The sequence below is a fragment of the Corvus kubaryi genome, unplaced genomic scaffold (genome assembly GCF_017639235.1).
Source record: "Corvus kubaryi isolate FWS band 111438036 unplaced genomic scaffold, C.kubaryi_AGA036_p1.0 65381, whole genome shotgun sequence".
Classification (NCBI taxonomy): domain Eukaryota; kingdom Metazoa; phylum Chordata; class Aves; order Passeriformes; family Corvidae; genus Corvus; species Corvus kubaryi.
Window position 1 is genome coordinate 173,161 of NW_024581962.1, and position 23,183 is coordinate 196,343.

The following is a 23,183-nucleotide window of genomic DNA, read 5'->3' on the forward strand; positions in this document are numbered from 1 at the left end:
CTATCAATAAGTCATATTTAAAGATGCAGATGTTAGCAAGGTTAATATATTTGACCAACATACTTTTACAATCTCCTATAGAGGCAGAATATCTGCAGCATATTATGTGCAGTAGAGCATCACAGACGATTAATATACAGGCAGAACTTTCAGAGAAAGGCTCTCCTCGTTGACTAGCTGTACTAACAAAAGAGAATCAAATTACAGGAGCCATCAAACCCTGTACTTGGGGAAATAGGTAGATCACTATCTGTTCTTTGGCAGAAATTTAGCTTTATCATACAGAAATCTATGGCTGCATACAGTGAAAGGAGTTTACAGCTTCTTCTTAAATATCCAGCTTTGACTATTGTAAAACAGAGGAAAAAACTGTTTGAAATTGATTAGTGTAAGGAATTCTGATCCTTTAAAAAAAAAAATCCTTCATTGTGCTATGTAGCTACTGAGCCTATTATAATATGTATAGCACAATCCATCCATTCAGTGAGATGTACTTAAGCTTACTGCAAAGTTATATTAATTAACAAATGTTGTGAGGGTTGAGAAGCAAGAACTTTTTTCCTAGTGAATAGGACTTTTGTTCTCAGATTGTTTTGTTGTGCTCTTGATAAAACAGTCTTTTAAAAAATGCTGATAATTCAGATTCAATGGTGTTATATTTTATAGTTTTAAAATATATATATTTATGGTTAAAATTTATAACATTCTATTATGTTTTTTGTTATGCAGCATATTGGGGTCAAAAATAATTTTTCTTTGTCAGCAAGTATAATTTAATATTTCCAGTTTGTCTGCTGTATATGTGAACATTCATGTAAATTACATGCTGGCTGGATGGGTGTACACTATGCCAAGGACAAATCAGCTTGTAGACAAAGCAAACTGAAACTCTGTATACAAGATCCTGAATAATTCCATCACATTCACACAGTACTGGTTACACTTTTATCGTCTTCTCCATTTCATTTAGGCATAACTGTATGGGATTAGATCAAGTGTACCTGATTGCCTACTAGATCCAGATGAGAAGAAAAAAGCTCGAGAGAGCAAAAACATTGGTAAAGATGCACATGATTGGAGGATAATTGTCTTAAGCTCCAAACATTTCACCAGGACACTGAAGTGTCCTGTAAGATTGGCTTGCCTTCTATTTTTCTGTCCATTCATTCTGTTGCACTCTGTTCATTTAGGATTGACCCAGTATAATTCCTATGCAATATATCAATCATTTAATAAATCTGATTTAGGAAGTTATTTGCAATTTTGCACCTCATGGAAGTATGACATCGGATTTCAGAGTCTTATCCTATTTTACGATGTGTTCCCGGGTTGCTGTAGCAACGCTGTTGCTATGGATTACACAATGGGAGTCAGTAGGGTCAGCAAAGATCAGAGCCCCGCCATTCTTCATTCAAAGGCAATTGTCCCTGAAAAATGTGACTTACTTCAATATTTAAGGCCTGGGTAGTGATATTAAACCAGAATGATACTTCTGTTAAAAACCCATAATTAACCTTGTCTTCAACTCTAGGTCACACATTAATAGCAATTTCATAAAGTGGACATTCCTCTGTCTTTCATTCTCGAAAGCCAAGACAGGTTTTAAATAATATGTCTCTTGGAAAAATACATGGGTAATCGTTGCAATTTATTTTATGTCATTATCTAAGCCCTTGAGACCTCACATTCCCAGCTCTTCTCCCTGAGGTAATTGCATACATCTTGGGAATGTGTGAAATGGTGTTAATATTCAGTGCACCATGCCCCTTCAGAGGATCTGCAGCCTACAATGGTGCACTGTCTAGATGTTTCTCTGCAGAAACAATTTTTGGGCAAGGGTAATACGAAGCAGTTCTTCACAAAACAGGGTCCTGGGATATTTAATGATTCCCTGGATCCCAACAAATTTCTTAGCAATTTCAGTTGTAAACATATACTCTGGAATTTCGTGGTGCAACTGACACCAACTGATACATTCCATCAATATTTTTTTCTTTCCTCAAAGAAGAATCAGCAGTACCATTTCTACCTGTAGGTTATTCTGTCTAATGCTTGTTTGATAATATTTATGCCCTCTCTGAATATTCTGGGAGAAAGAATTGTATATACAGAGACTTTTTCAGATTCAAAATTTTAGGATGCAATAACTGAACTCTACACTCTTTTGTCTTGTATCGTCATTACCTTGTACAAACTGCATTCAAAACAGTACCGTCACTCAAGGGCAAGGTAATGAACAGCCAGGTTCTGGGTGCTAAAACCCATTAGAATTGACTTTATTTCCTGTGGAATTTAACTTGAAAAATAGTATGTGACCTAATTTCCTACTTTCTTCACAGTATCAGTTGTTACTACATGATACAACAACTACTTGAAAAAGGCAGAACAAATGTTGTCTTCCCAGTATTTTTCTTTGTTGTTTCTTGATTAGAGTCTTTGATAGAGAATACACTCCCATCTCTTAAAGACACAGCAGTTAATAACATTTCTTTCTAAAGTAACTGACTACTTTACAAACTTCTAAAGTTAGTCTTGAACAATCCAGCAGAACCTCAAGGTGCACACATTTAACAGAGAAGGTAGCTGATGCATATCAGAGATGCAATTTTTAAAAAAGCATAATTTCCTTTTCTAGTAGTCAAACACATTGTCTGCACAAGATAAATAGTACCTTCACAACTTTGTTTGATCAAGCTGAAGCTTTGACTGTTTTCCCCAAGCCCCACCTAAGCCGATCATTAAAAACCAACCCATTCTCTTATCTATTCCATAGATCCTGAGCAGCTAACTGAACATTGGTGACTTGTTGCAAAACCCCCCAAAAAGAGCTCAGAGGACTCGGGATTCATCTCACCCATCAGCTGTGCAGAAGTGAGGAGTCTGGTTTAAGTTTGCTATCTAAAATTCCTGTAGAGTAATGGAGTGAGATATGCCATTCATTCTGTCCCGACAAGGTGTTTAGGATGGATAGATTTTGGAGGGGAACTCACAGCCCTATTGCCCACCTGTACTCGAAAGCACTATGTAATTTGCAGAGGAAGTAAATTTTAGTCAGCATATGTTCCTTCTGTAATACTGTCTCTATAGGCTGAAATCCAGCTGTAGGTTTCAGAGGAGATCTCCTTTTGACTCTGTGTTCTCCTTTTACCCTCCCATCTACCTTACCTGATTATTTTGGGTATCTTAAATGTTAACCTGTGAGTGTTCTTATTACAGCAATACCTTTTCATTATGGCTGAAAAGACAAGGCTTGCTTTCCTCTGAAAAGGTAAGGATGGTACATGATAGTCAATTCTGCGAATCTTAATCAGAGGTGTGGCTTCTGTGAGGTTTGGAGGGCTATTCAAACAATATTTGCCTATCATGAGTTAAAGAAAGCATAGTATTTTGTTACTCTGTTGACATTAGCTATGCAGATGAAACATGAAAAGTAATTACTTTCTCCAGCTACCGTTTTCCCTCTAATTCAATTCAAAAGGGGTATCAGTGATATGACATGCTCAATTCAGAAATCATATGAAGAATATGACTGATGCTGAAAAATGAAGTGATTCAACACTTGTTTTGTTATTAGAAACACCGACTTCTAAACAGTAAATTATTTTCTTGGGTAATTCATACTCAGAAACTCAAATGTAATTTTGAAAAATGTAAATTATTCCAACATCACACAGTAAAATGAAAGTTGTTATAACTGAGGGACTCGTTAATGTCATAACATCACACAAACTATTACACATGGGAAAACAAATTGTTACATATTTTCTTTGACTCTGAACTTGGATCCAAACTTTAGTCATACGTCAACTCATCTTTTCCAATTAGCAACACTGTTTGGAATGACTTTCCTTTTTTTTATGCAATCATTTTTAATGAACCTTTTGATCAAATACACCTCATTATCTTTCATGAAGAACTGAGACAGGCAAGCTGATTATTTAAAACAGTTAAAACTGCTTTACATTCATTTAGCTTTGATGGGGTAAAAAAAGTGAAGGAAAATAGAAATATTTACTTTGTCAAATTCTTAAAGACCTTTACATGCGTGTTCAAGTCAGATTATCTTTTGGACCATAGGTAGCAGAATATAAACAATAGCTTTTATCTTCAGTTTGTAGAAGGTGATGCATTTAAATATAATACTTTTTATTTCAATCTATTTTCCTGTAATATCCAAACAGGAAACTATTTAGAAATGTATGGAGAAAATCAGAAGTCAAGGCACAGTGTATCACTATTTTATACAATAGTGTTGTCACGTCTAAATTCTCTGTTTCTTTTTCAGCGAACACTTCTTTGGTTTGGTTGTCTTGGTTTTGTAGCAGTCAGCTAGGGTAATTACTGATCTTTCTATCTGGTGAACGTCACCTGTAACTCCAAATTAAAATACACCATTGTAATTAGATTTTAAATATATTTCTGCTAAAAGGGTGAAATGACCGGTTCTTACTAGCTAAATCATTATAGTGTTGTTATAATCAGTTTAACCTCTCCTGCACCTTTGTGGTTTCTGTAGAGGAATATTTTACAAGTAGACCAATTCACTTCAAAATAAGTAGGCATAGCAGAATTTATGAAAAGTGTGTTATAAATAGGATCTAATTTCTCCTCTTTCTCTCTTTCCCCTTCTCTTCCCATTTTCCTATCTCTTTTGTAATTATCTGAATTTAATTAGAAATAATATAAAATTGAGTCACAGCTTTCCTTTCACCACACAGGTCACTTAATACTGTCCTCCCTCTTTGTGTGTCAAGGGAAGCTGAATGGTATTTCCTGAATGACATTTCAATAGAAACCTACAAATACAGTCTAACAAAGAGATCAAGGGATACTGTAAGGACGAGTCAGATTCTTTTTCTTTTTTGAAGGTGTGAAGAATCCCACTAATTACACACCTACATACTTATGCCCAGTTTTTTCCCCGTGGTCTGTGCCTTGCTCTTCCATCCCTCCATTACCTCTGTACCGAGGAGGTTCACAGCCCACGCAGGCACCAGGAAGGTATGCTGTTTATTCCCCCTGTAAACAAAGCGTGGGGCTCGTCCTCTGCCAGCTCACTGTTGAGTGAGATAAGCAGACCTCCTATTGCTGAATTATGATCTTTCTTTCAGGCATATGCCCCCAGGATCTATAGCAATCCCTCTAACAGCTTGAAAAATGGAAGCGTTTTCAAAGACAAGCTTGCTGGTACTGGGACTGACAGACTATGAAACCTTGTTGTTATTCACACTCTGAGAAAAGACCATTCGTTGGCTTGCAGCTCGTCTTTTCATCCAATTGTTTCCCTAGCAGTTATTTAGGTGGTGATAACATTTTTTTAATTGCAGGTTTAATTACAGGAAAAGTCAATTATCTCATAGGTACAGCATTTTACATAACGGAGGAGCCAATTTTAAAACATCAGCAACAGCAACTCAATTATGGCTCTCTCAAATATTTAGTTCTTGAAATTTAATAGTGTGATTTTTTTTCAAAAAATCTTTGTTTGGTGTGTCCATTAGAAATGGTTTATTCTACTTAAGATGTTCAGGAGTCGATGATAAAAGTAGCAGCAGCAACGTTTCAGAAAAAGTATTTAAATGATTTCTTAATAAATTTACTGATCTCTGCTTCTGGATCAAATCTTCCACTGATGTAAACCAAGCCAGCTTCCATGAGGGCTGTGAAGCTGCCTTTTTTCAAAGGGGCATTTGGCCAATTTTGTTGGGCATGTGTCTCAGGTTGAGTAAAATTTGTGAACAATAGGTAGGAGTACTGAAATACTTGTTCAAACAAAAGTTGCATTGACCTCCTCACATAAAAAACACAGTGTTTCACTGAAGTTTTTCCTAAATACAGGTTGAGCCCAAATTTTATACAATATTGGACCATAAGCATATTTAGTTACAGCTTTTGATGTTGGTCTCACAGGGAAAATCCCAGTCATTTTTCAAAATTTTTTCCAGATCGCTGCTACAATAGCTGTCTGTTTTTCAATGCAGTAAATATTTATAAGGAAAACTGCCTGTTCAAAATAATATAACAGCTGTCTGCTCCAACATCCCCCTAGTGATTCCTTCCATTACTGTACTGCTGTTGCAGTCAATCATCCTGGTCTCTTGAAACAGCAAAGTCCTCAAAGTCTGGCTTGCTCACACAGGCAGATATGGAGAAACCTGTTGAGCTAACGGAGGATACGCCCGTAAAAGAAAAGGAGGAGGAATGGTCTGCAAAGAAGTTTGATGCTTACGGAATGGAAGAATGCCTTTAAAAGCATTGTCGGCACAAGCGCTGTGTGAGGCACTGCTGGCGGGAATGCAGGAACAGGTTGAGCAAATGTGTTCAGTGTGCATCTACCCAAACAGGGGAATGAAGGAACCTTGCTTTCCTGTGAAAACCCAAAAATTCAAGTACCATATTTCTATGGGTTTGATGGTGGTAATCCCTGAATGTGATGGGTCTGATGTTCAGCTGTGACTGCTACCACTGCTCAGGGGTGATGTGGTAGGCACCCTTCTCATTCCTACCATAGTCTGTCATAAGCTGTGTGAAAGCTGGGAAAGTCTACACAGAGGACACTGGCCATAGAAAATGCCTCTACAGTGATCTCAGTATTTGACTCAGATACTGTGCCTTTTGCAAGCCTCTGGAGCAGCCAAAGGCACCACAGAACAGACTGTAACCAGCATGCTCAGGCAAGACTGGGCATGCTCATGCAGCCTTTTCCAGCCTGAGTGTAAAGCAGTTGAATATAGATTTTTTTTGTGAGATCACTGGTGGAAGGTTGTAGTTTGCCTTTGCATCACCTCAGGGCGAAAGTCTCGGTGCCCTTTCAAGAAGAGGTGTACAGTGGTGCTTTCTAAGAGAAGGAAAGGTGTAGTTTTTTGTTAAATCAGGGTTCAGAGGTTCAGATTTAATATCGGTCTTTCAGTGTAGTAATTTTCTTCTTTCAAAAAGAGGTATAAGTGCTGTGCTTAAGCTAAGGTGCTAGAGAAAGGACCCCAGATACGGAGTATTCCCCAGTGCTCCTATTTTTGAGCACAGCTGTTTAGAAGAAGGCTGGGTGCATTTCAAGGCTTATCACCTGGAATGCAGGTGATGTACTTCACTGCCTATTTATGGACATATTTAACACCAGGCTTTCTAAATATCCCTTAGGCTTCTTATTGTATGGTCTTCCTAGGCAACCCCAAAAAGGAAAGCGAGATGGAGTCTGAAAAGTCTCCATTATAAAGACTGAAAGGAAATATTCTTAGGTTTTTTTACATGGTTCTTTTTACAGGGCAGATATGCACCTTCCAGTCATGATTAAGCAACATGTATAATAGTTTTTACTTGTTTCCTTTCTCTGACTCAGGAATTAATGTAGTCAATGCTATGGGCCAAGAATTGTTCCTCTTATGTGTCATTTTTTGTTGTGCAGTGAAAGCTACAATGTTGGTCACTCTTGACTTTAGATGAAAAAAATTTAAACCACTGATTTTTTTTTCCTTCTACTGGCATTGACCATGAAGATAATGCATTATCTTAAGATATATGGTATTCAGAGGAGTAAATAGGGTGTAGTTATGCCACTGATGTTTTGTATGAATCTTAGGTTGATTTTGAGACCTGAACAGAGATTACAGTAGTCACAGATGTTACAACAGCTACAGAAATGAGATTTTAGAAGATTACTTCTCCAGTTGTCATTTGGTTAGTGTATTTAATGGGGTTGCCATAGTTTGAATTTGTAGGCAAGAAAGATGTTATTTTGCCCACTAGAGATTTCAGGGCATGATGGGTATCCTCTTCCAAAGGTTTTTTAAATTTTCTGTTTTAAATTAGTTTAGAGCTTCTAATAGTCTCTAAGCTATTTCTGTGAAGAAATGAGCCTAAATAAGAGCTAAAGGAATAGTTCTTTAGCCTATTTATATCTTACGTATTTGGACAAAATGCTGAAAATGCCCTAAAGTATAACATTCTTTCCTTCAGAGCAAGCCTGAAACTTTGCAGCAGCCTTTGACTGCCCTGATAGTTCTGCCATAGCTGGTGGGAAAACATGGGTAATATAGAAAAACAGAAAGATTATGATTACCACTGTAACTAAAATTAGCTAATTTTTTCTAAATGCCATCTCCGAAAACAATTACTGCCTATATAATTGTGTGTGTGGTGATCCATTGTCTGTGGAAATTCACACAAGAATTTGACTCAAACAAATATTCTAATAAATTCTTCACTAAGAAGTATGCACAGTACATAGTATTGTCTTTCCTTGGACTTAAGAAGTCAAGTGTAAAGAATTTTACAAATCTTTCAAAAGCTTCCCCTGATCCATTGAACTTAAAATAGATTAGTCTCAAGGGAAAGGCAACTTTCCAGACACTGCAATTATAGTGAATAATAGCAAGCCAGAGACATCTGTTTAATGGAAACCTACAGACCAGTATAGCTAACTACATAATTCACTTTTTCTTCCTCCTTGTAACAGGGATTCTGTCATGTGCTGCTGATCTTCTCAATACCAACATCTCTGCCTGGAACAAAAGTAAAAAAGAAAAAAAAAAAAAAGAAAAGAAAAAAAAAAGTAATGAGAGATGTATTTGACATGCAGTGGGAAAATGAAAAATTACAGGTGATTGAAATTAGCTCTTCACTCACCAGAGAGACATGCAAGAGAACACTAGGAAGAGACATTTTACTCTGCTTCTGGAGGTACTCACCCAGATATTAATAAAACTGCTGTGCAGTGCCTTGAGGTCTCAACATCATAACTTTCACCAGGCAACTTGCTGAAGAGAATAATTATATACAAAGCATGTATTCCTCTATACAGCCTTTTAAGCAGTGGGATTAGCTCTTCTAAGCATAAGAAAGCTCCAAATAGGAGCAATTTCAGGGGATAAACCTAATGTTAAAAATTCCAAACCCCACCTATGCAGTGACTAAGACTGCAGCCACACTATGTTGTGCTATACTCCTTCAGTTGTCAGAAAAAAAGCATGGTTTAGGTCCTACATCTAAAGGAGCATGACTGCTACTTAGAAGAGATGTTAAAATAGGCTAGAAACTGCTTATAGTGTAACAAGCACTAGTGTAATTTCAGTGAGCCATAGCCTGTGTTAGGGAAACTTCCTCATCCAGGAGCCCCTCTGGCAGTCACACTCAACCACCTGAGCTGGGACTGAGGCCCCTTCCCAGCTACACACCCCACACTCACTCAGTCACACCAGGTTTCCTCACTGGCTCGACCCCAGGTTTCCCTGGAGTATAGCTTGGTCAAAGTTAGAACATGTAATTCGGATTGCTGAAGTATGCTGAGAAAGACATCACAGCTGTACTTGGCTGAACAGTGGGTTTTAAAATGGGCACAGGCTTCCCTGAACAGTTTCAAACATGGCTCATTTTTGGGCCTTCTGTGTAGTATTATTCTAATTTTATGTCATGGTGTTTTTCGCTTTATTTCCCTTCCTGTGGGAAGGGTGCAGAATTTAGCATCAACTGAGGATGCAACAATAGCAACTGATGGATAACTCTCAAAAAACAAAACCCCACTATTTAGGTTCACTTCATTTGTTAGAAGAGTGTATCCTGAAAAGATCTGAAGCAACTGGAAATTTGTAAAGTAAATAATAGAAGAAAGATGATTCTGGTAATTTTTTTTGCAGCCATATATCACAAGAAAAACTGTATAACCAAGAAGCTTCCATTGGAAAACCCTTGAGCAAGCTTATGATGTAGAACTACTGTTTCTGGAATATAAATTCTCACCTATAGCAGCTGCTAGTACATAAATTTTGTTATGTCAGTGGCTGCTCATAAACCCTCATCATGATTTAGCCTACTCTCTCCTTTATGCAGTAGTCCTTTCCCACTGAATCCTTTTTAAAAATACGGAGGTAAGCAATTTACTGGGAAATATTAGGAACTCTCCATATTAATATACAGTCCAGAGAACTTCTATCCACAAAAAAACAGGAAATAAAAAGTGTATTTGCCAGCATGCCAGTTACGTGTTGACTTCTCCAGAGACCCATCTCATTTCATGGCCATTTCATGCATACAGGAAACTACAGTCACCAGCCATATCTTGGCTCCTCAAGGTGCCCACCTTTCCTCACTCTATTTCTGGACTACTTCCTCTCAAAAGAAGGCACTATTCTGAACTCAGGCAGCAAATAAAGGGAATCTGAAATAACGTTCCTGGTCTTGTCTGTTGATTTTCAGGACTTGTGATTCTGCTAAGTTTTTGAGCTTAATGTACTGCCTTAATTTTTATGATTTTGAGCAAGATGTTTGTAGTCAGGAAGGAATACAATTATCATTAATCCTGTGCAGCCCTGAAAAATCAAGTTGGGGTGATTTGGCTGCCCAAAGTCAACAGCAGAGTTTTGGTATTAATAGGGGAATGTGCTACAGACTCTGTGATGCCTCCTTAAATCCACCAATGATTTTAGATCATTCAGAAGTTGAGCTAGTTAACCAGTTTAAATTTAGTCATTTAAGTTGTATGTGTAAGAGACTGATGTTTAAATTCCAATCAAACTATTTTTTCTTCCTTAAAATAATTTTAAATAAAATCTTTAAATTATCCATTATCAGTGTCCCTTAAAGTATGCATTTAATGACAGATTTGTAATGCCACATAACAATCTGTTCTATAACATATATAACACATTTGCTTTTTCCTCAGAGCATCTAAATATGTTTCTAAATCTTTTGAACCTATTTTCTTCCCTGACCTGTATCTTATCATCTTTGATCCATAACACTTTATCACTACTCTGTGGCTTAATCAGAGTCAGTCTGGATGAGGCAGTAGCATTGCTCCAAAGCTCTTTAATCATTGTATTGAATTAATGCAATTACATGGCTGATGCATTAGAAATATCACGACTGGTCTCCATATTTGCAGCTTCTTTTGAGCCCTTTGCAGCCTTTTTTCTCCCCTTATCCTGGAGGCAGGATTTCCAGACTACACAGGCTTATCTGTTAATGTTACTAAACAAGGCAGTACATAGAGAGAGATGTTTGCAGTAGAAAGAAGGAAAAGAAAGAATAAATAGCACACTAGCAAATAAAATGTGTTGCTTTATTTTCTTAACTAAATGGAGTCACTATATGTATAATTGAAATGGGTTATGTATTCAAGAAAGAACTTTCACTGTTTCAATACCGCACTCCCAAGGTTTGAGATCCAAGTGCTTAGTTATACATTTAAATTGCATAAAAGAATTGTTCCTTGCAATAATGAAACACTGAGATCCTTGCATTTCAAAGGGAAAAGGCTCCAAGGGAGTTGAAGGTAACTCAGAGAGAAATATTCACAAGAATAAAATTTAATATAAAGCTACAAAGAAATAACTTCCTTTCGTAAGCAAAGTGGATTCTGGTAAGGGACAGGTCTGTTTTTTCCAGTGTTCCTTGTGGCTGCAGGATGTGGTACTACTTTTCAGGAAATTCTCATCAGAGTTGGATCAATACAGCCTTAATGGTATCAGTGGAATAATAGTAACAATTTTTGTTATCTGGAAATCTGTCCCTTCATATTTAATGCTTAACCTATTCAATTTTGTCTTCAGTTTTTAATGGTTACTATTCCCAAAGAGAATTCCACAACCCATGATTGCTTTAACCTATTTTAAATCAAAATGCATGAAATCCTGGCAGATATCTCTATAGAAAAAAAATTTCAACCGTGTCACTTTTAGAGCAGTACTGACAAATGGATTGGCAAGGTCTAATTAGAAATGCAACACTGATACAAACCAGATGCAGAATGATATGGGCACTCTATCAATAGGGGTTTAGCTGGTGTCCTGTTGTAAAGCTGATTGCCTGCTGATTCACAAACTTCATCACAACTACTTTCTTTTTTCCAGAATATGAAAAGAATTCTTTATTCTAAATTTAGTTCTGTGTAGCTAGGTAAAATTCAGAATAAAGCTATTGGTCCTATAATACTTGCTTGTGGTTTAGTTTTAATGAAAAATGTATTTTCAGTTAATGACATCAGTAATAATCATAACAATTTAGCTTTGACTTTTTTCTGTAGGTTTTGGTAAGGATGACTTTTCAGTATTATGAGGGCATTTAATTAGGAACATTTAACAAGTTGTTTTTAAATATATGATATTTACAATTGGAGGCTTTCAATTAGAAGCTGCTCCTTTTTTTTTGTTCCAGCTGTTTGGCCTAAGATGTGAGAGGGAGGATTTAGGAAACCACAGAAATATGTGAGGAAGATGAAAAGACATGTCTGGTGGACAATGAAGAGCTTTGCGATCAGGATGTTGAGTGGAGGTAAATGGAGCATGAGGGAACTGAGATCAGTGGAGGATGTAGAAGAGGTCACAGCAAATGGGAGACATCCACAGAGTCAGAGAGACAGAAGGTGTGGCTGCATGCAGTGATTAGGGAGATGGAGAACTGAGGTAACAGGAAGAAAAAAGAAATGAAAAAAAAGTTAATTTTGCTCATGTATTCTTACCATATCCACCATATCCAACTCCCACACCCAGAAAAGTCCTTTTGCATAGTTGCTCATAGTACATGAGCTCTGGTTGGGTCAGGCTTGTATAAAGTGTGCTGGGGTTTAAACTTTCTCCAGCAGACTTTATTATTAACCCAGTTTAAACTGGTGTTCATTAAAGCAAATCATAAGCAGAAACTGCTGCCAATAGGGAGTTAATGTTGAAAGTATGCTTCAGTGGAGTCCAGCCAACAAAATACCCTTTTCCACACAAAAAATCATCACCTTTTGAAAACCCAAATGTTAGGGAGTCTGGTAATGAATGGTTCAAGAGATGCAGCCAGTTCACAACTGAAATGTAATCCTTCCTTACTCATTGCTACCCTACTCAGCATATGCCCACCCATCCCAGCTTAAACGGTCCCAGAGTAAAGCTTGCAAAAAATGTATGCAAAGGTCAGAATAGCAAATTGCTATAAAAGGTCCACTGTGGGAATCAAGTATGACAGGTGATCAGTGTTAAGGAAACAAAGAATGTACTGTAAAGGCATTGCTCGCTTTCCCTGCCCCAAATGGCCTTGAAATGCTCTAGCTCAATAAGAAAATCTAATAATGTTCTGCCTTATTAATAAACACACCATTTTTATATTTCAATAGATTTCATTAGGACACTAGATTTGGCCTTCCCAATGTTAGTACAGGCTGCATATCAAATTGTTTCATATTTTTTGCCCATCTTGCAATGAAAAAGCAATATTCATTCTGTTATAATAAGGGCAGGAGGATGACTAAATTATCTTTTTAGGCTGCATATGTAGGTAAAAGGATCCTTTCCAAATCTGTTCTCTTTTTAGGGAGGATCTTACAGATCTCCTAAGACTGAACATGTTTTATGTTGTTCTCCTCTGGACAGAAATCAGACAAATCAGAACAGACCTTTTTTTTTATTTTTTTAAGTAAAAAGCAAATGCCTCTGGCCAGCAGTAATTGCATTTGCAGCTCTGAAGTTGCCTCTGGGTCTGTCATGCATCTAACTAAATATCCTTTTTCTCAGTGAATCACAGGGTTTCTTTGTTTTCAGCTAGTTACAAACGTCTTGTGCAATGCCTGTCCTGCAAAGCTATGAAAAATACTTCATACATCGTGAATAAAGATGGCAAATTTAAAGCTCATACAGCCAGGTGCAGACTGCCCGCTTTATGCACCTCATTTAGGAAATGCAATCCATTTTTCTATTAATTGTTGCCAGGTGACATTCTGTTTAGTCTGTACAGTCAATGGAGAGAAAGAGACACCTCATTTACACATCTTGACTTGTTCTTAATAGTGGACTCTACTCAAACCAGCTGGTTTTGGAGGTCACACTTAGATTTTGGATTCTTTTCCTGTAGTCATGAATCACAATATTGCAGAAAGCCTTTCCTATTTGGGTCCCAGTTCTGACTTCAAATACACAAGGAGACAGGATCTTGTAGTGACCCTGGCTGAAGCCTCCTGAGAGTTTTTCCTATCCTTGTAGAAGAGGTTGCTTTTTCCAAGAGTGCAGGGGGGACCACACAACAGCCGTCTGGCCTCAAGGAAAATCAAGTGATCTCATTGTGTTTGTATTGCTCTCATTGGGACGCTTCAAAAATGAGTGATAGCTGCCCCCAGTTTTGATTTTGTGGGCCTCCAAATTCCAAAAAGGAGAAGCAGAAACAATTCCACACCTCTGGAGGAAAAATGTTTCCTAGAATGTATGACTCATGCTCATGGATGTGGTCATCCCTTTCAAACAAAACAAAGGAACAAAGCAACCTCATAGTGCTGAAAAACAGCAGAAAACTGCCTTTTAAAAAGAAATTAATTCACAAACAGTAAATATCTGGAAAACTCTGGAACTTCTCAAAATTTTCAGTCTTTTAGGTAGATAAAGCCATTCACTAAACAGTATCCACATAGTGTCAGCCAGTAGCATGTCATTGTCTTTTATGTGAAGAGTGATTTACAGTAATTACATACAGTTGTCAGGAGAAAGAAAATTTAAGACTCCTGATATGAATTTAACCCATTTTCTCATTTGATAAAAAAGTCAGCTCTGTTGAGTAGAATTCAGTCTTCAACACAAACAAACAGTTTTCATTTTGTATAAAAAAGATACTTAACGATATAGCACTACAGTTCTTTGAATTCAAGATAGAGCATTTGTCAACTGCTTGATATAAATGACAGATGTTTATATGTAATAGAGCAGTGGAACAAATTTTGTTAAGAAGGGTATGAACCAGATGTTCACAATATTGGTTTTTTGAGAGCAAAATGTCTTTTTACATTGTCTATGACTCACGAGCCAAAAGAAAATGTGTTTATCATAGGAACTCACAGTTGAGACCTTATCCTTTCAGCAGCAACATAAAAATGATAAAGCATTGGACCTAAGAAAGTATCTAAACAGCTCCTACATTTTATACATACTTGTAGACCACGATATGAAATTTTTCATACTTTCTTTATCTGCATTATATCAGATTTAAATCTAAGCACAAAGGGTTTAAAAGCACTACTGCCTGTAACATCTGCTCAATTATTTTTAATCAATCATAATGAAATCTGGAGGATTTTGAGGAGTAAATATGACACAGTCCTTTGTTTTTTCTTCAGCTTTATTATTCTGTACACAGAAATCAAAGCATTTTAAATTGTCTGTGTTCCTCTTAGTGATACCTGCTCACTGTGTTGAAAAAGGGTTAAAAGATTTAATTTTCCTTAGTCCTTGTGGTACTTCTGACAAAGTTTTCCTCCTCTGTTAATCGAAATGTGAATAGTAATCCAGAAACTGCAGATTTTATCCCAATTAACACTCAGAGTAGCTTGAAAAACAACAACCAAGACCACTTTAATTTCGACTTGCAGAATGTTGGATTTAATCCCCTGTTTTAGAGATTGAATTGGGGCCATAGAATAGGGAGAGGGTCCCTTGTTAAAATAGATTAATTCTTTGAAAGTATGCAAGAGGTGGATGGAATGGAAGAGAGTCCCCTTTGATAAACATTCAGCATTCAGTTCCTCATTAGTCTGCTAAGGTTATGCATTTTGAGGGTCAAATGAATGTTGTTGGGCTAGAGAGACTTATTAACAGATGTCCATGACAATCTTGAGACAGCATATTAGTCCAAGACCAGCAGTGTATCTAAAAACTTTCAGAAAATTGGCTGCATTTTGCAATCTTTTCACAACATTCTTTATGTCTTTTCTAACTGGGGTTATATACTGTGTTGCTTATGGTCACATTCCACACCAAAAATAGGATTCTAAAACCTCTGAGACTGCTTCTTTTTGGCAAAAATGATTATATGAAAGCTGAATTTGTCTTCCAACACACTTGACATAAATGGAGAACATTTTTATTTGCACTTAAGGCAGCTTTCACAGGTGCTTAAAGGTGCTTAAAATAGTGGCAAGATAAATTCATACTTTCTGATTCTTGTGTCCAAGGTTTAATATGATAGATGAAAAAAAAAAAAAAAAAAAGAATGACAGAGGAATGTCTTGTTAATTACAACATTATCTTTTTTATGTATAAGTTTGTCCTTCCTAGGATGTATGTCTATTCTAGTAATTTGATGTGACACTGAAGTGCTTAAGGAAAATCAATGATGTAGATGCCAAGACAGAGTGCAGGCGCCTTAGAAAGTTCTGTCCAATCTGCAGGAAACAAAAATGAATTATCAGTGATGGTGATAGCCCATGTGATAAAAAACAATAAAAGAACAAGTTATAGCTCAACACTGTTCATTCAAATATTTAAGGTCCTTATGCAAGTATAAGAAATGGGAAGAACATATGATTTTCTTAGATCACTTTCACTGCATGAGGCATTGGCACTGCACTTCACTGGAGTGCAAAAATGCCAGCAAAGCTATAAGTCAGGTATTTGTAGTTTATTTTATTAGTACTACGCTGAACCGCAAAATAGATAAAACAGTTTTATGGCTTACATCTGGTTGAATAATAAAACATATGGCTCTGGAGTAAAGCATGTGCAGCTGTAATTTACTGTAAATATCCAACTCAAGATAGCTATGGAGATAAAAAACTTATGGCATGCACTCAGGGTTTATCCCACTATCCATCACTACTTGAATATTTATGACACTCTGACATTTGTGGTTTATATGTTAATTAACTATGTTTTAGGAGTTTTCTTTAGGGCATTTTCTTCTATGTACAACAGATATGAGTTTACAAGTAGTGGACACTTTTTCTCCCAATATACTGGTTTAGCACATCCTTCATTACAGAGTGATCGTAATAATAGGGTTACTATTGATATTGTAGGACATTTTCCAGTGTAGACTAAAATGTGACATCTTTCTAATGATTTATTTTAAAAATCCTTCTTTAATCATATTTTCTATGAACATGGACAAAGAGTTTCTTCTCTTGTTTTATTCTTTTGGGTAGTTCTGATAATAACAAAAGATTAAAATAATCACGCTTTGTTGCATTTGGGGCAATACAACAAAATGTGGAATTTTTTTTTTTTTTAATCTTTTTATATTTTGCATTCAAAAATCAAGAATACTGAACCTTTTTGGACCCTTTCATACAATTGTCTGTGACTGGACTGATAGGTAGTGTCTTTTGTTTGTGTTTTGGATTGACCTTTCTTTAATCATTTGATTGATTAGATGTGTTCTGTCTGAATTATTCCATCAACTTAAGTTCTAGCCAGACTGCAGTTCTGAATTTGGCATCTTAGCTTCAGAACTTGTTTCTGTGACTTTGGACAGGGATCTATGTCACAGCCCAGGTTAGAGAGAACTTTATTCCTGGTTTGAATCTGGATGTGGACAAAAGGGATTACACACCAGTGATACTACAATCACTATATCTGTATTGCAGTAAAATGTGGCATCAGACTTTGAAAGTTGTATTGATACCAATCAGCATTGATGCTAACAGCTAGACTGAACCCCAGCTACTGCTGAACCCAGAATACCGCTTTATTATTCCACTATCCCCTCCCATGGGCCTCTGGCACACTTTTGCTGTGCACCTAAATCTCCTTTCCAATTGCTGAAAGGTCTTAATGGATTTCTCTTAGCATCTAGTATCTCCTGCAGGCATGTGTCATACCTGTGAATAAAGGAATGCCATAGACACATAGATGGACTTCTTTTCTTCCTCTTTTCTCTATAGTTTTCCTCATTTTCAATACTCTTGTGGGAGAGATGCCACAGCATTGAATATTGACTTGAGTTTGACAGTTTCTACCTTCCCAGACACAGTAGTGAGTGGTAAAATTATCTCCAGGCTTCCTTAGTGGAACAGAGTTTTGCTTGGGAATACAGTTGTGCTTATGGAAACTGAGCTTGCTGATCCATTAGTCAGTGTCAGAAGGAATATCAGTGACTGAAGTAGTGAAAATAATTGCAAGAGAAGTCTGGAACAAGTGAAAGATGAAACCCTGTGTTTATCCAAAGAAGATTCCTGTAGTCAACATGAAACAGGGAGGCAATTGCTATCTCAGTTTGTCTGGAAAAACGTTCATGGGTATGTGACTGCTCCTGTAGAGAAAAAAAAAAGAGAAAAATCAGAAGTCTCTATGAGACCCGGTGACACTGGGTCTGTTGTTGCAACTTATTTTCCCTTTCCTGCTCTGATAAATGCTTGTCCCAAGATCTTACTCCAATCAAAACTCCATACCTGAGGGGTGATTCATTATATAGTGCCGTCTTTTGGAGTTGTCTCTGAAAAACAGTTGCAGCTTTAAGGCAAAACAAAATGCAGTATGGATCCTTTAGGTGAAGTGAAGGGTAATAAGCAATACATATTTCCATAGGAATCCCATATGCGTAAGCAAGGACTTTCTGTTCTGTAGGACATTTAGTGATACTTTCTATGAAATCTAATCAGTTAGTGTCAATGCTATTTCATGCATGAGTTCTTCTCTTCTGTTACTCTAAGGCATTTTGCAACACCCCGTGTTTTATATGGACTGTGATCCAGCCAAGGATATGCTCATGCGTGGCTCCAGTGAGCTGCAAGCTGTGTGAGAAATGTTTGGTGTAACTTTAGTTTCTCCTATGGAGTGATGTATTATTCTGGGTTAGACATGGGGTTGAAGCTGTTGCTACCCAGGATTTTTTGTCGTTTCTGTGTGTCTAAGTCCTGATGCAAATATTTTTCTTTTTCAAAAGAGATGGGTTTTAATTCAGTGAGGTGTCTGGCCAGAGAAGTGCCAGGTACGTTTCAGAGTTGATGCCGTTGAATTACTACTGCAATTTTTCTTCAACAGCTGGGGGGAGCAGGAGAGCCGGATTCTCTACCTGGCCCCATATTAGAATTCTCACCCCAATCATTTGCTCTAAAGGAACATAAGGAAATCAAGAGGATGAAAATTAATCAAACAAAGAAGAAAGACTTCCCCCCCCCCCCCAACCATTGAAAGGCTTATCTTAAAGCAATTTCACAAGAAAATAAGATCAAAACCAAAGCAAATTGCATGCAACCTACGAACTCAGAAAAGCAACAATTACACAAGAGACTACACAAAAGACTATGCCCTATCATTAACTCTTCTTACTCAGCTACATTCTCAGCCAGTAATTATGACAGTCATGAACAGAAAATAGATTGATCACTGCAGAATCTCTTGGAAGACAAAGGAGAAAAAACCAACACATAAACCCAAAACAAAACAATAAGAAAATTTCTTATCAATAAAATTTCTGCCAAGCTACAGAAACAAATGAAATGCAAATTTAACAAATTAACTATGTGATTAACACACAGTGGGATCACTTCAGGCATTTTGCTTTGCTTCTCGCCAGAATGTAATCCTAGTGAGAGTTATTGCTGCATCAATATTTCCACAATGGTATCATAAAGAGAATTCAATGACATTATAGAAACTGCAGCCCTGTACTTTCAAAGCTGTAGTTTGAAACAAATTAGTGTTTTAAACATTAAGGCACTTTCATACTACTTGTTATATACCTTAGAGGGCAGAAGAAAAAAACTCAGCGGTCTTCTGGAGCCAATTGTGGGCTTGAATTTGACATCACTTTCATTCTGTTCCTTTTGAAAGCTGTCTTTGAGGCAGTGTTAGCTCAACCTCTTTAGAATGATAAAAGCCTCCCATCAGTGTTGACTGGTCTGTAGGTTGGGATGCTAAAGCTTAAATGAAATGTATATTACCAAGTGTACACAGAATTCAGAATAAAACCAAAAAAATCCCTTTCTGATGCCTGCAGTTGGGGCCAGTGTTAAATAATCCAGCTCTTGTGGAGATTGTGGGAGGAAGGAAAGCCTTCTGTGTGCATCTAGTATTTTAGGAAGCTGAAGTTCATCTCCCTCCTGTGTGAAAGCAGATCTTTAAAAAGGATTGAACAGCAAACTATATTTAAATCAATGTCACCAACGCCACTTAATCACATGCAAGCTTAATAATTAAAATCACCCTTTGAATATAATTTTCAAACTAAAGAATGAGCAGTGGATTTTATTAATGATAGACTCTTACACTACTTTTTTTTCTTTCTTATTTCAGTCAGCTGTAGGTTTGTGTCCTAAAAGGTTTTTTTACATGCAGATGTAAGGAAAACGTAGTGCTTACTCAAGCCAGCGGGGGATGATGGCTTAGACATTTTTGTGGCTGCTGTTAGGATTGCGAAACATCTTTAGTGCCACTTCACAGGATACTTCATTTCTTTTTTCAGACTTTCCCTATATAACGTCCAATTATCAGATTTTATGTGAGTGAAGCGATTTTCACTCTGAATGCATATTAAAGAGAACACATGTTTTCATTTTATGGACCTGTAACACTGAATCTTTACTAAAAGAGAATAAAATACTTATGAAAGGTTGTTACAGAGAGTGCACAGAAAAAGCAGTCTGGGTCTTATTTGCCAATTCCTTTGAGCGGTTACATTCCTCCTCCCATGTATCAATACACGTGAATTTTCACTTATCATAGTTTCACTAAAAATTGCTGCTACACTGGTGATCAGTAGAATCAATAGAGCCTTAACATAGATGGAAAAGGAGTAAAGACCACACTCTCAGCCACAGTGAAACGCTGAGGAATATGATGGGTTGAGAGGGGTTCTGAGAAATCTGAGAAAGGCTGCTGCTAACACAGACGTAATTCAGCACAAAGCCATGGCTCCCATGCACTGTAGTAGCTGGTGCTGACCATTTTGGCTTCTTCTGCAGTAGTAAATGAAACATGTCTGGGACTGTTCTCTGGCCAGCTGACAGGGAACAGCTAATGCCAGTGCTATTAAACTCTTCTTTCTCTCCTGCTAGGAATTGTCTCTGGCCAATGCTAACTCCTGAGCCATGCCCAGGCACAGGCCAAAAACGTGTCACTGGGTGCTGTGATGCTGGTACTCACTTAACAGCATTTACAGTCTATATTCAGTGCCTAGATATGTCTCTGGGTATGTGTCTTGGGACAATTGATTTTATTAGCTGGAACATAACCTAAACACTGAGCACAAGAAGTGGGTGCTGTCTTGATGTTTAACCTTCAGTTTATTAGGTGAAAATCTCTTATGTTTGTTTCTTATCTATGAAATGAACAAAAACATTTCTGTACTTCACAGGCTAGCAGGAGAATAAACATAATAAAAGACTAGGAATGGTATGATCGTGAGGCCTCTGATTTCTGTAATCAGAATAACTACATCCCTTCCTGTCCCATACTGTTTGTTCCATTCCAGAAGTTGAAAGGAATGAAGCAGATTAAAGTAGGATAACGGGTTGCTAGCTCAGAGAATTCCTTTGCCATCTGGGGAAATGTGTCAATTTTTCAGCTCTGCTTTCTCTACCGGATCGTGGTTACTGTTTTGGACCAGTATGTGTAAAAAAAAAAAACAAACCCTGTCTTTCCCCCATACTGAAAAGTCAACATTTTATTAATCCTATAATTCTTTTAATAGAATTTGTAAAGGAAAATTCTCTTCTTTTTAATAATCAGCCAGCCTAAATTCCAGCTTGGAATGTGCTCTTGTAGCCAAGGCATAAGTATAAAACCAGTGAAAAGGAGAGAAGAGATTTACAATGGAAATTCTGACAATCACTTTGCAATAATAGAGCTTGGAGACACCTGCTTTAATCAAGGTGGTGTGAATATTTAAAGTGGTCTATTTCTTGATTTTCAGTTCAGCTGATGAAATCATAATTTCCAGGGAAATAATTTTTTTCTTAGGGATGCATGAGGGAGAAAAAAAGTGAATGATCCTAATTTTCTATTCACTTGGTAGAAATAGATTATAGCTTTTTTAACCCTCTTGATTCCAGGGCTGGCAGATGGAGCTGAAGGAATTGCTTTTGTTTAGAAGTGATTCTTTTGAGTGATAGTGCAGTGCAGACACAAGGCTGGCTTGGGGTAACAATAATTCATGTAGTATAACCACAGCATGGTTTCTCTCTGATGTGGGAATGATTTGCTAAACTTTCTTTGAATTCGGTAGCCATTCTTGTGCTGTAAATAACACAAAATAATTTGGGCTTCTGAAGAAAGACAATTGTTCGTTGGGGAGGCTGACTCACACTACTTTGGTCTTTACTTCCATCAGCAGTGGAGTGGTGCTACTGGTTTTCAGGTGCTGTATACCAATTCTTGCCATGCTGAATGAAGATATGTTATTAAGGATAACATATCCAAAAGAATCCATAATGACAGGTGTACCTTTTGTCATGGTATAACCCCAGCTGGCAGCTCAGCCCCACTCAGCTGCTCACTCACTGCCCCTGGTGGGATGGGGGAGAGAATTGAAAAAGTGAGAAGACTCATGGATTGAGATAAAGCCAGTTTAATAGGGACAGCCGTGCATGCACACAAAGCAAAACAAGGAATTAATTCACTGCCTCCCATGGGCGAGCAGGTGTTCAGCCATGTCCAGGAAAGTGGGTGAGGAGGGTGAGAAGCAGAAAAGGCTTTGACACGTGCAAGTGCTGCTCAGCAATAGCACAAGGCATCTACATAAAATCAACACTGGTTTTAGTACAACTCTAAACATAGCCCCATACCTGTTACTCTGAAGAAAATTAATTCTACCTCAGCCAAAACCAGCACACTTTTTCAAACAATGAGTTATATTGTCATGCAGGATAGCTTAAGAAGGTCCACAAACTTCCAGAGAGCCATGTCATTTAGTTTACCAAGGATTTGTTTCAGCACTGCAAAACAGTTGGCTTATTTAGAGAACCACTTTAGAAAGATATATGACCAACAAATCCATGGGAAGACCACATGCCTTGTGAATGTAATTGTGAATTATATATCATGTCCTATGAAGAAACTGGAGAAAAATGTATGACTGGGAAGAAGGGTCGTGAAGTCAAAATAAGACTCCATAAAGAGTTAGTGTTATCTGATGTACCAACACTATCAATAGTACAGGATATATACCATAATCATAATTATTATGTCAAAAGATTAGAATGCTAAGAGGATAAAGCAAAGGGAATGCTACTTTACCTGTCTTGGTAGCTTAATACTTTTTTCCGTACTACTCTGTTTTAGTATTGTGTTGCATTCTTTATTTTTCCAGTTTCTTGGTCAGTTAACATAAATATGGTAAGACTCACCAGTGTCCGACTGTGGCTTTTTAGCTGGTTTTCCCCAATTCATTGTCAGTTGCTTCTCTGGCTAGTGTCTATTATTTAGATAATAATATAAAGCTCCAAGAAATAACATGCAATGTCTACTGGATGGAAAAGTAATTACTTTTTCACTATGGCCTAATTGTGCTGT

The 23,183-nt window shown here is 37.2% G+C and overlaps 1 long non-coding RNA gene across 1 annotated transcript in view; it reads right to left on the bottom strand.

Moving 5' to 3' along the window:
• Window positions 1-16,987: 16,987 nt before the first annotated feature.
• The window catches only part of LOC121673403, a 32,146-nt gene continuing 25,950 nt past the window's right edge, over window positions 16,988-23,183 (bottom strand). The window contains exon 3 of the long non-coding RNA XR_006019203.1: window positions 16,988-17,982. This is a non-coding gene — a long non-coding RNA (uncharacterized LOC121673403). The remainder of the gene's footprint in view (window positions 17,983-23,183) is intronic.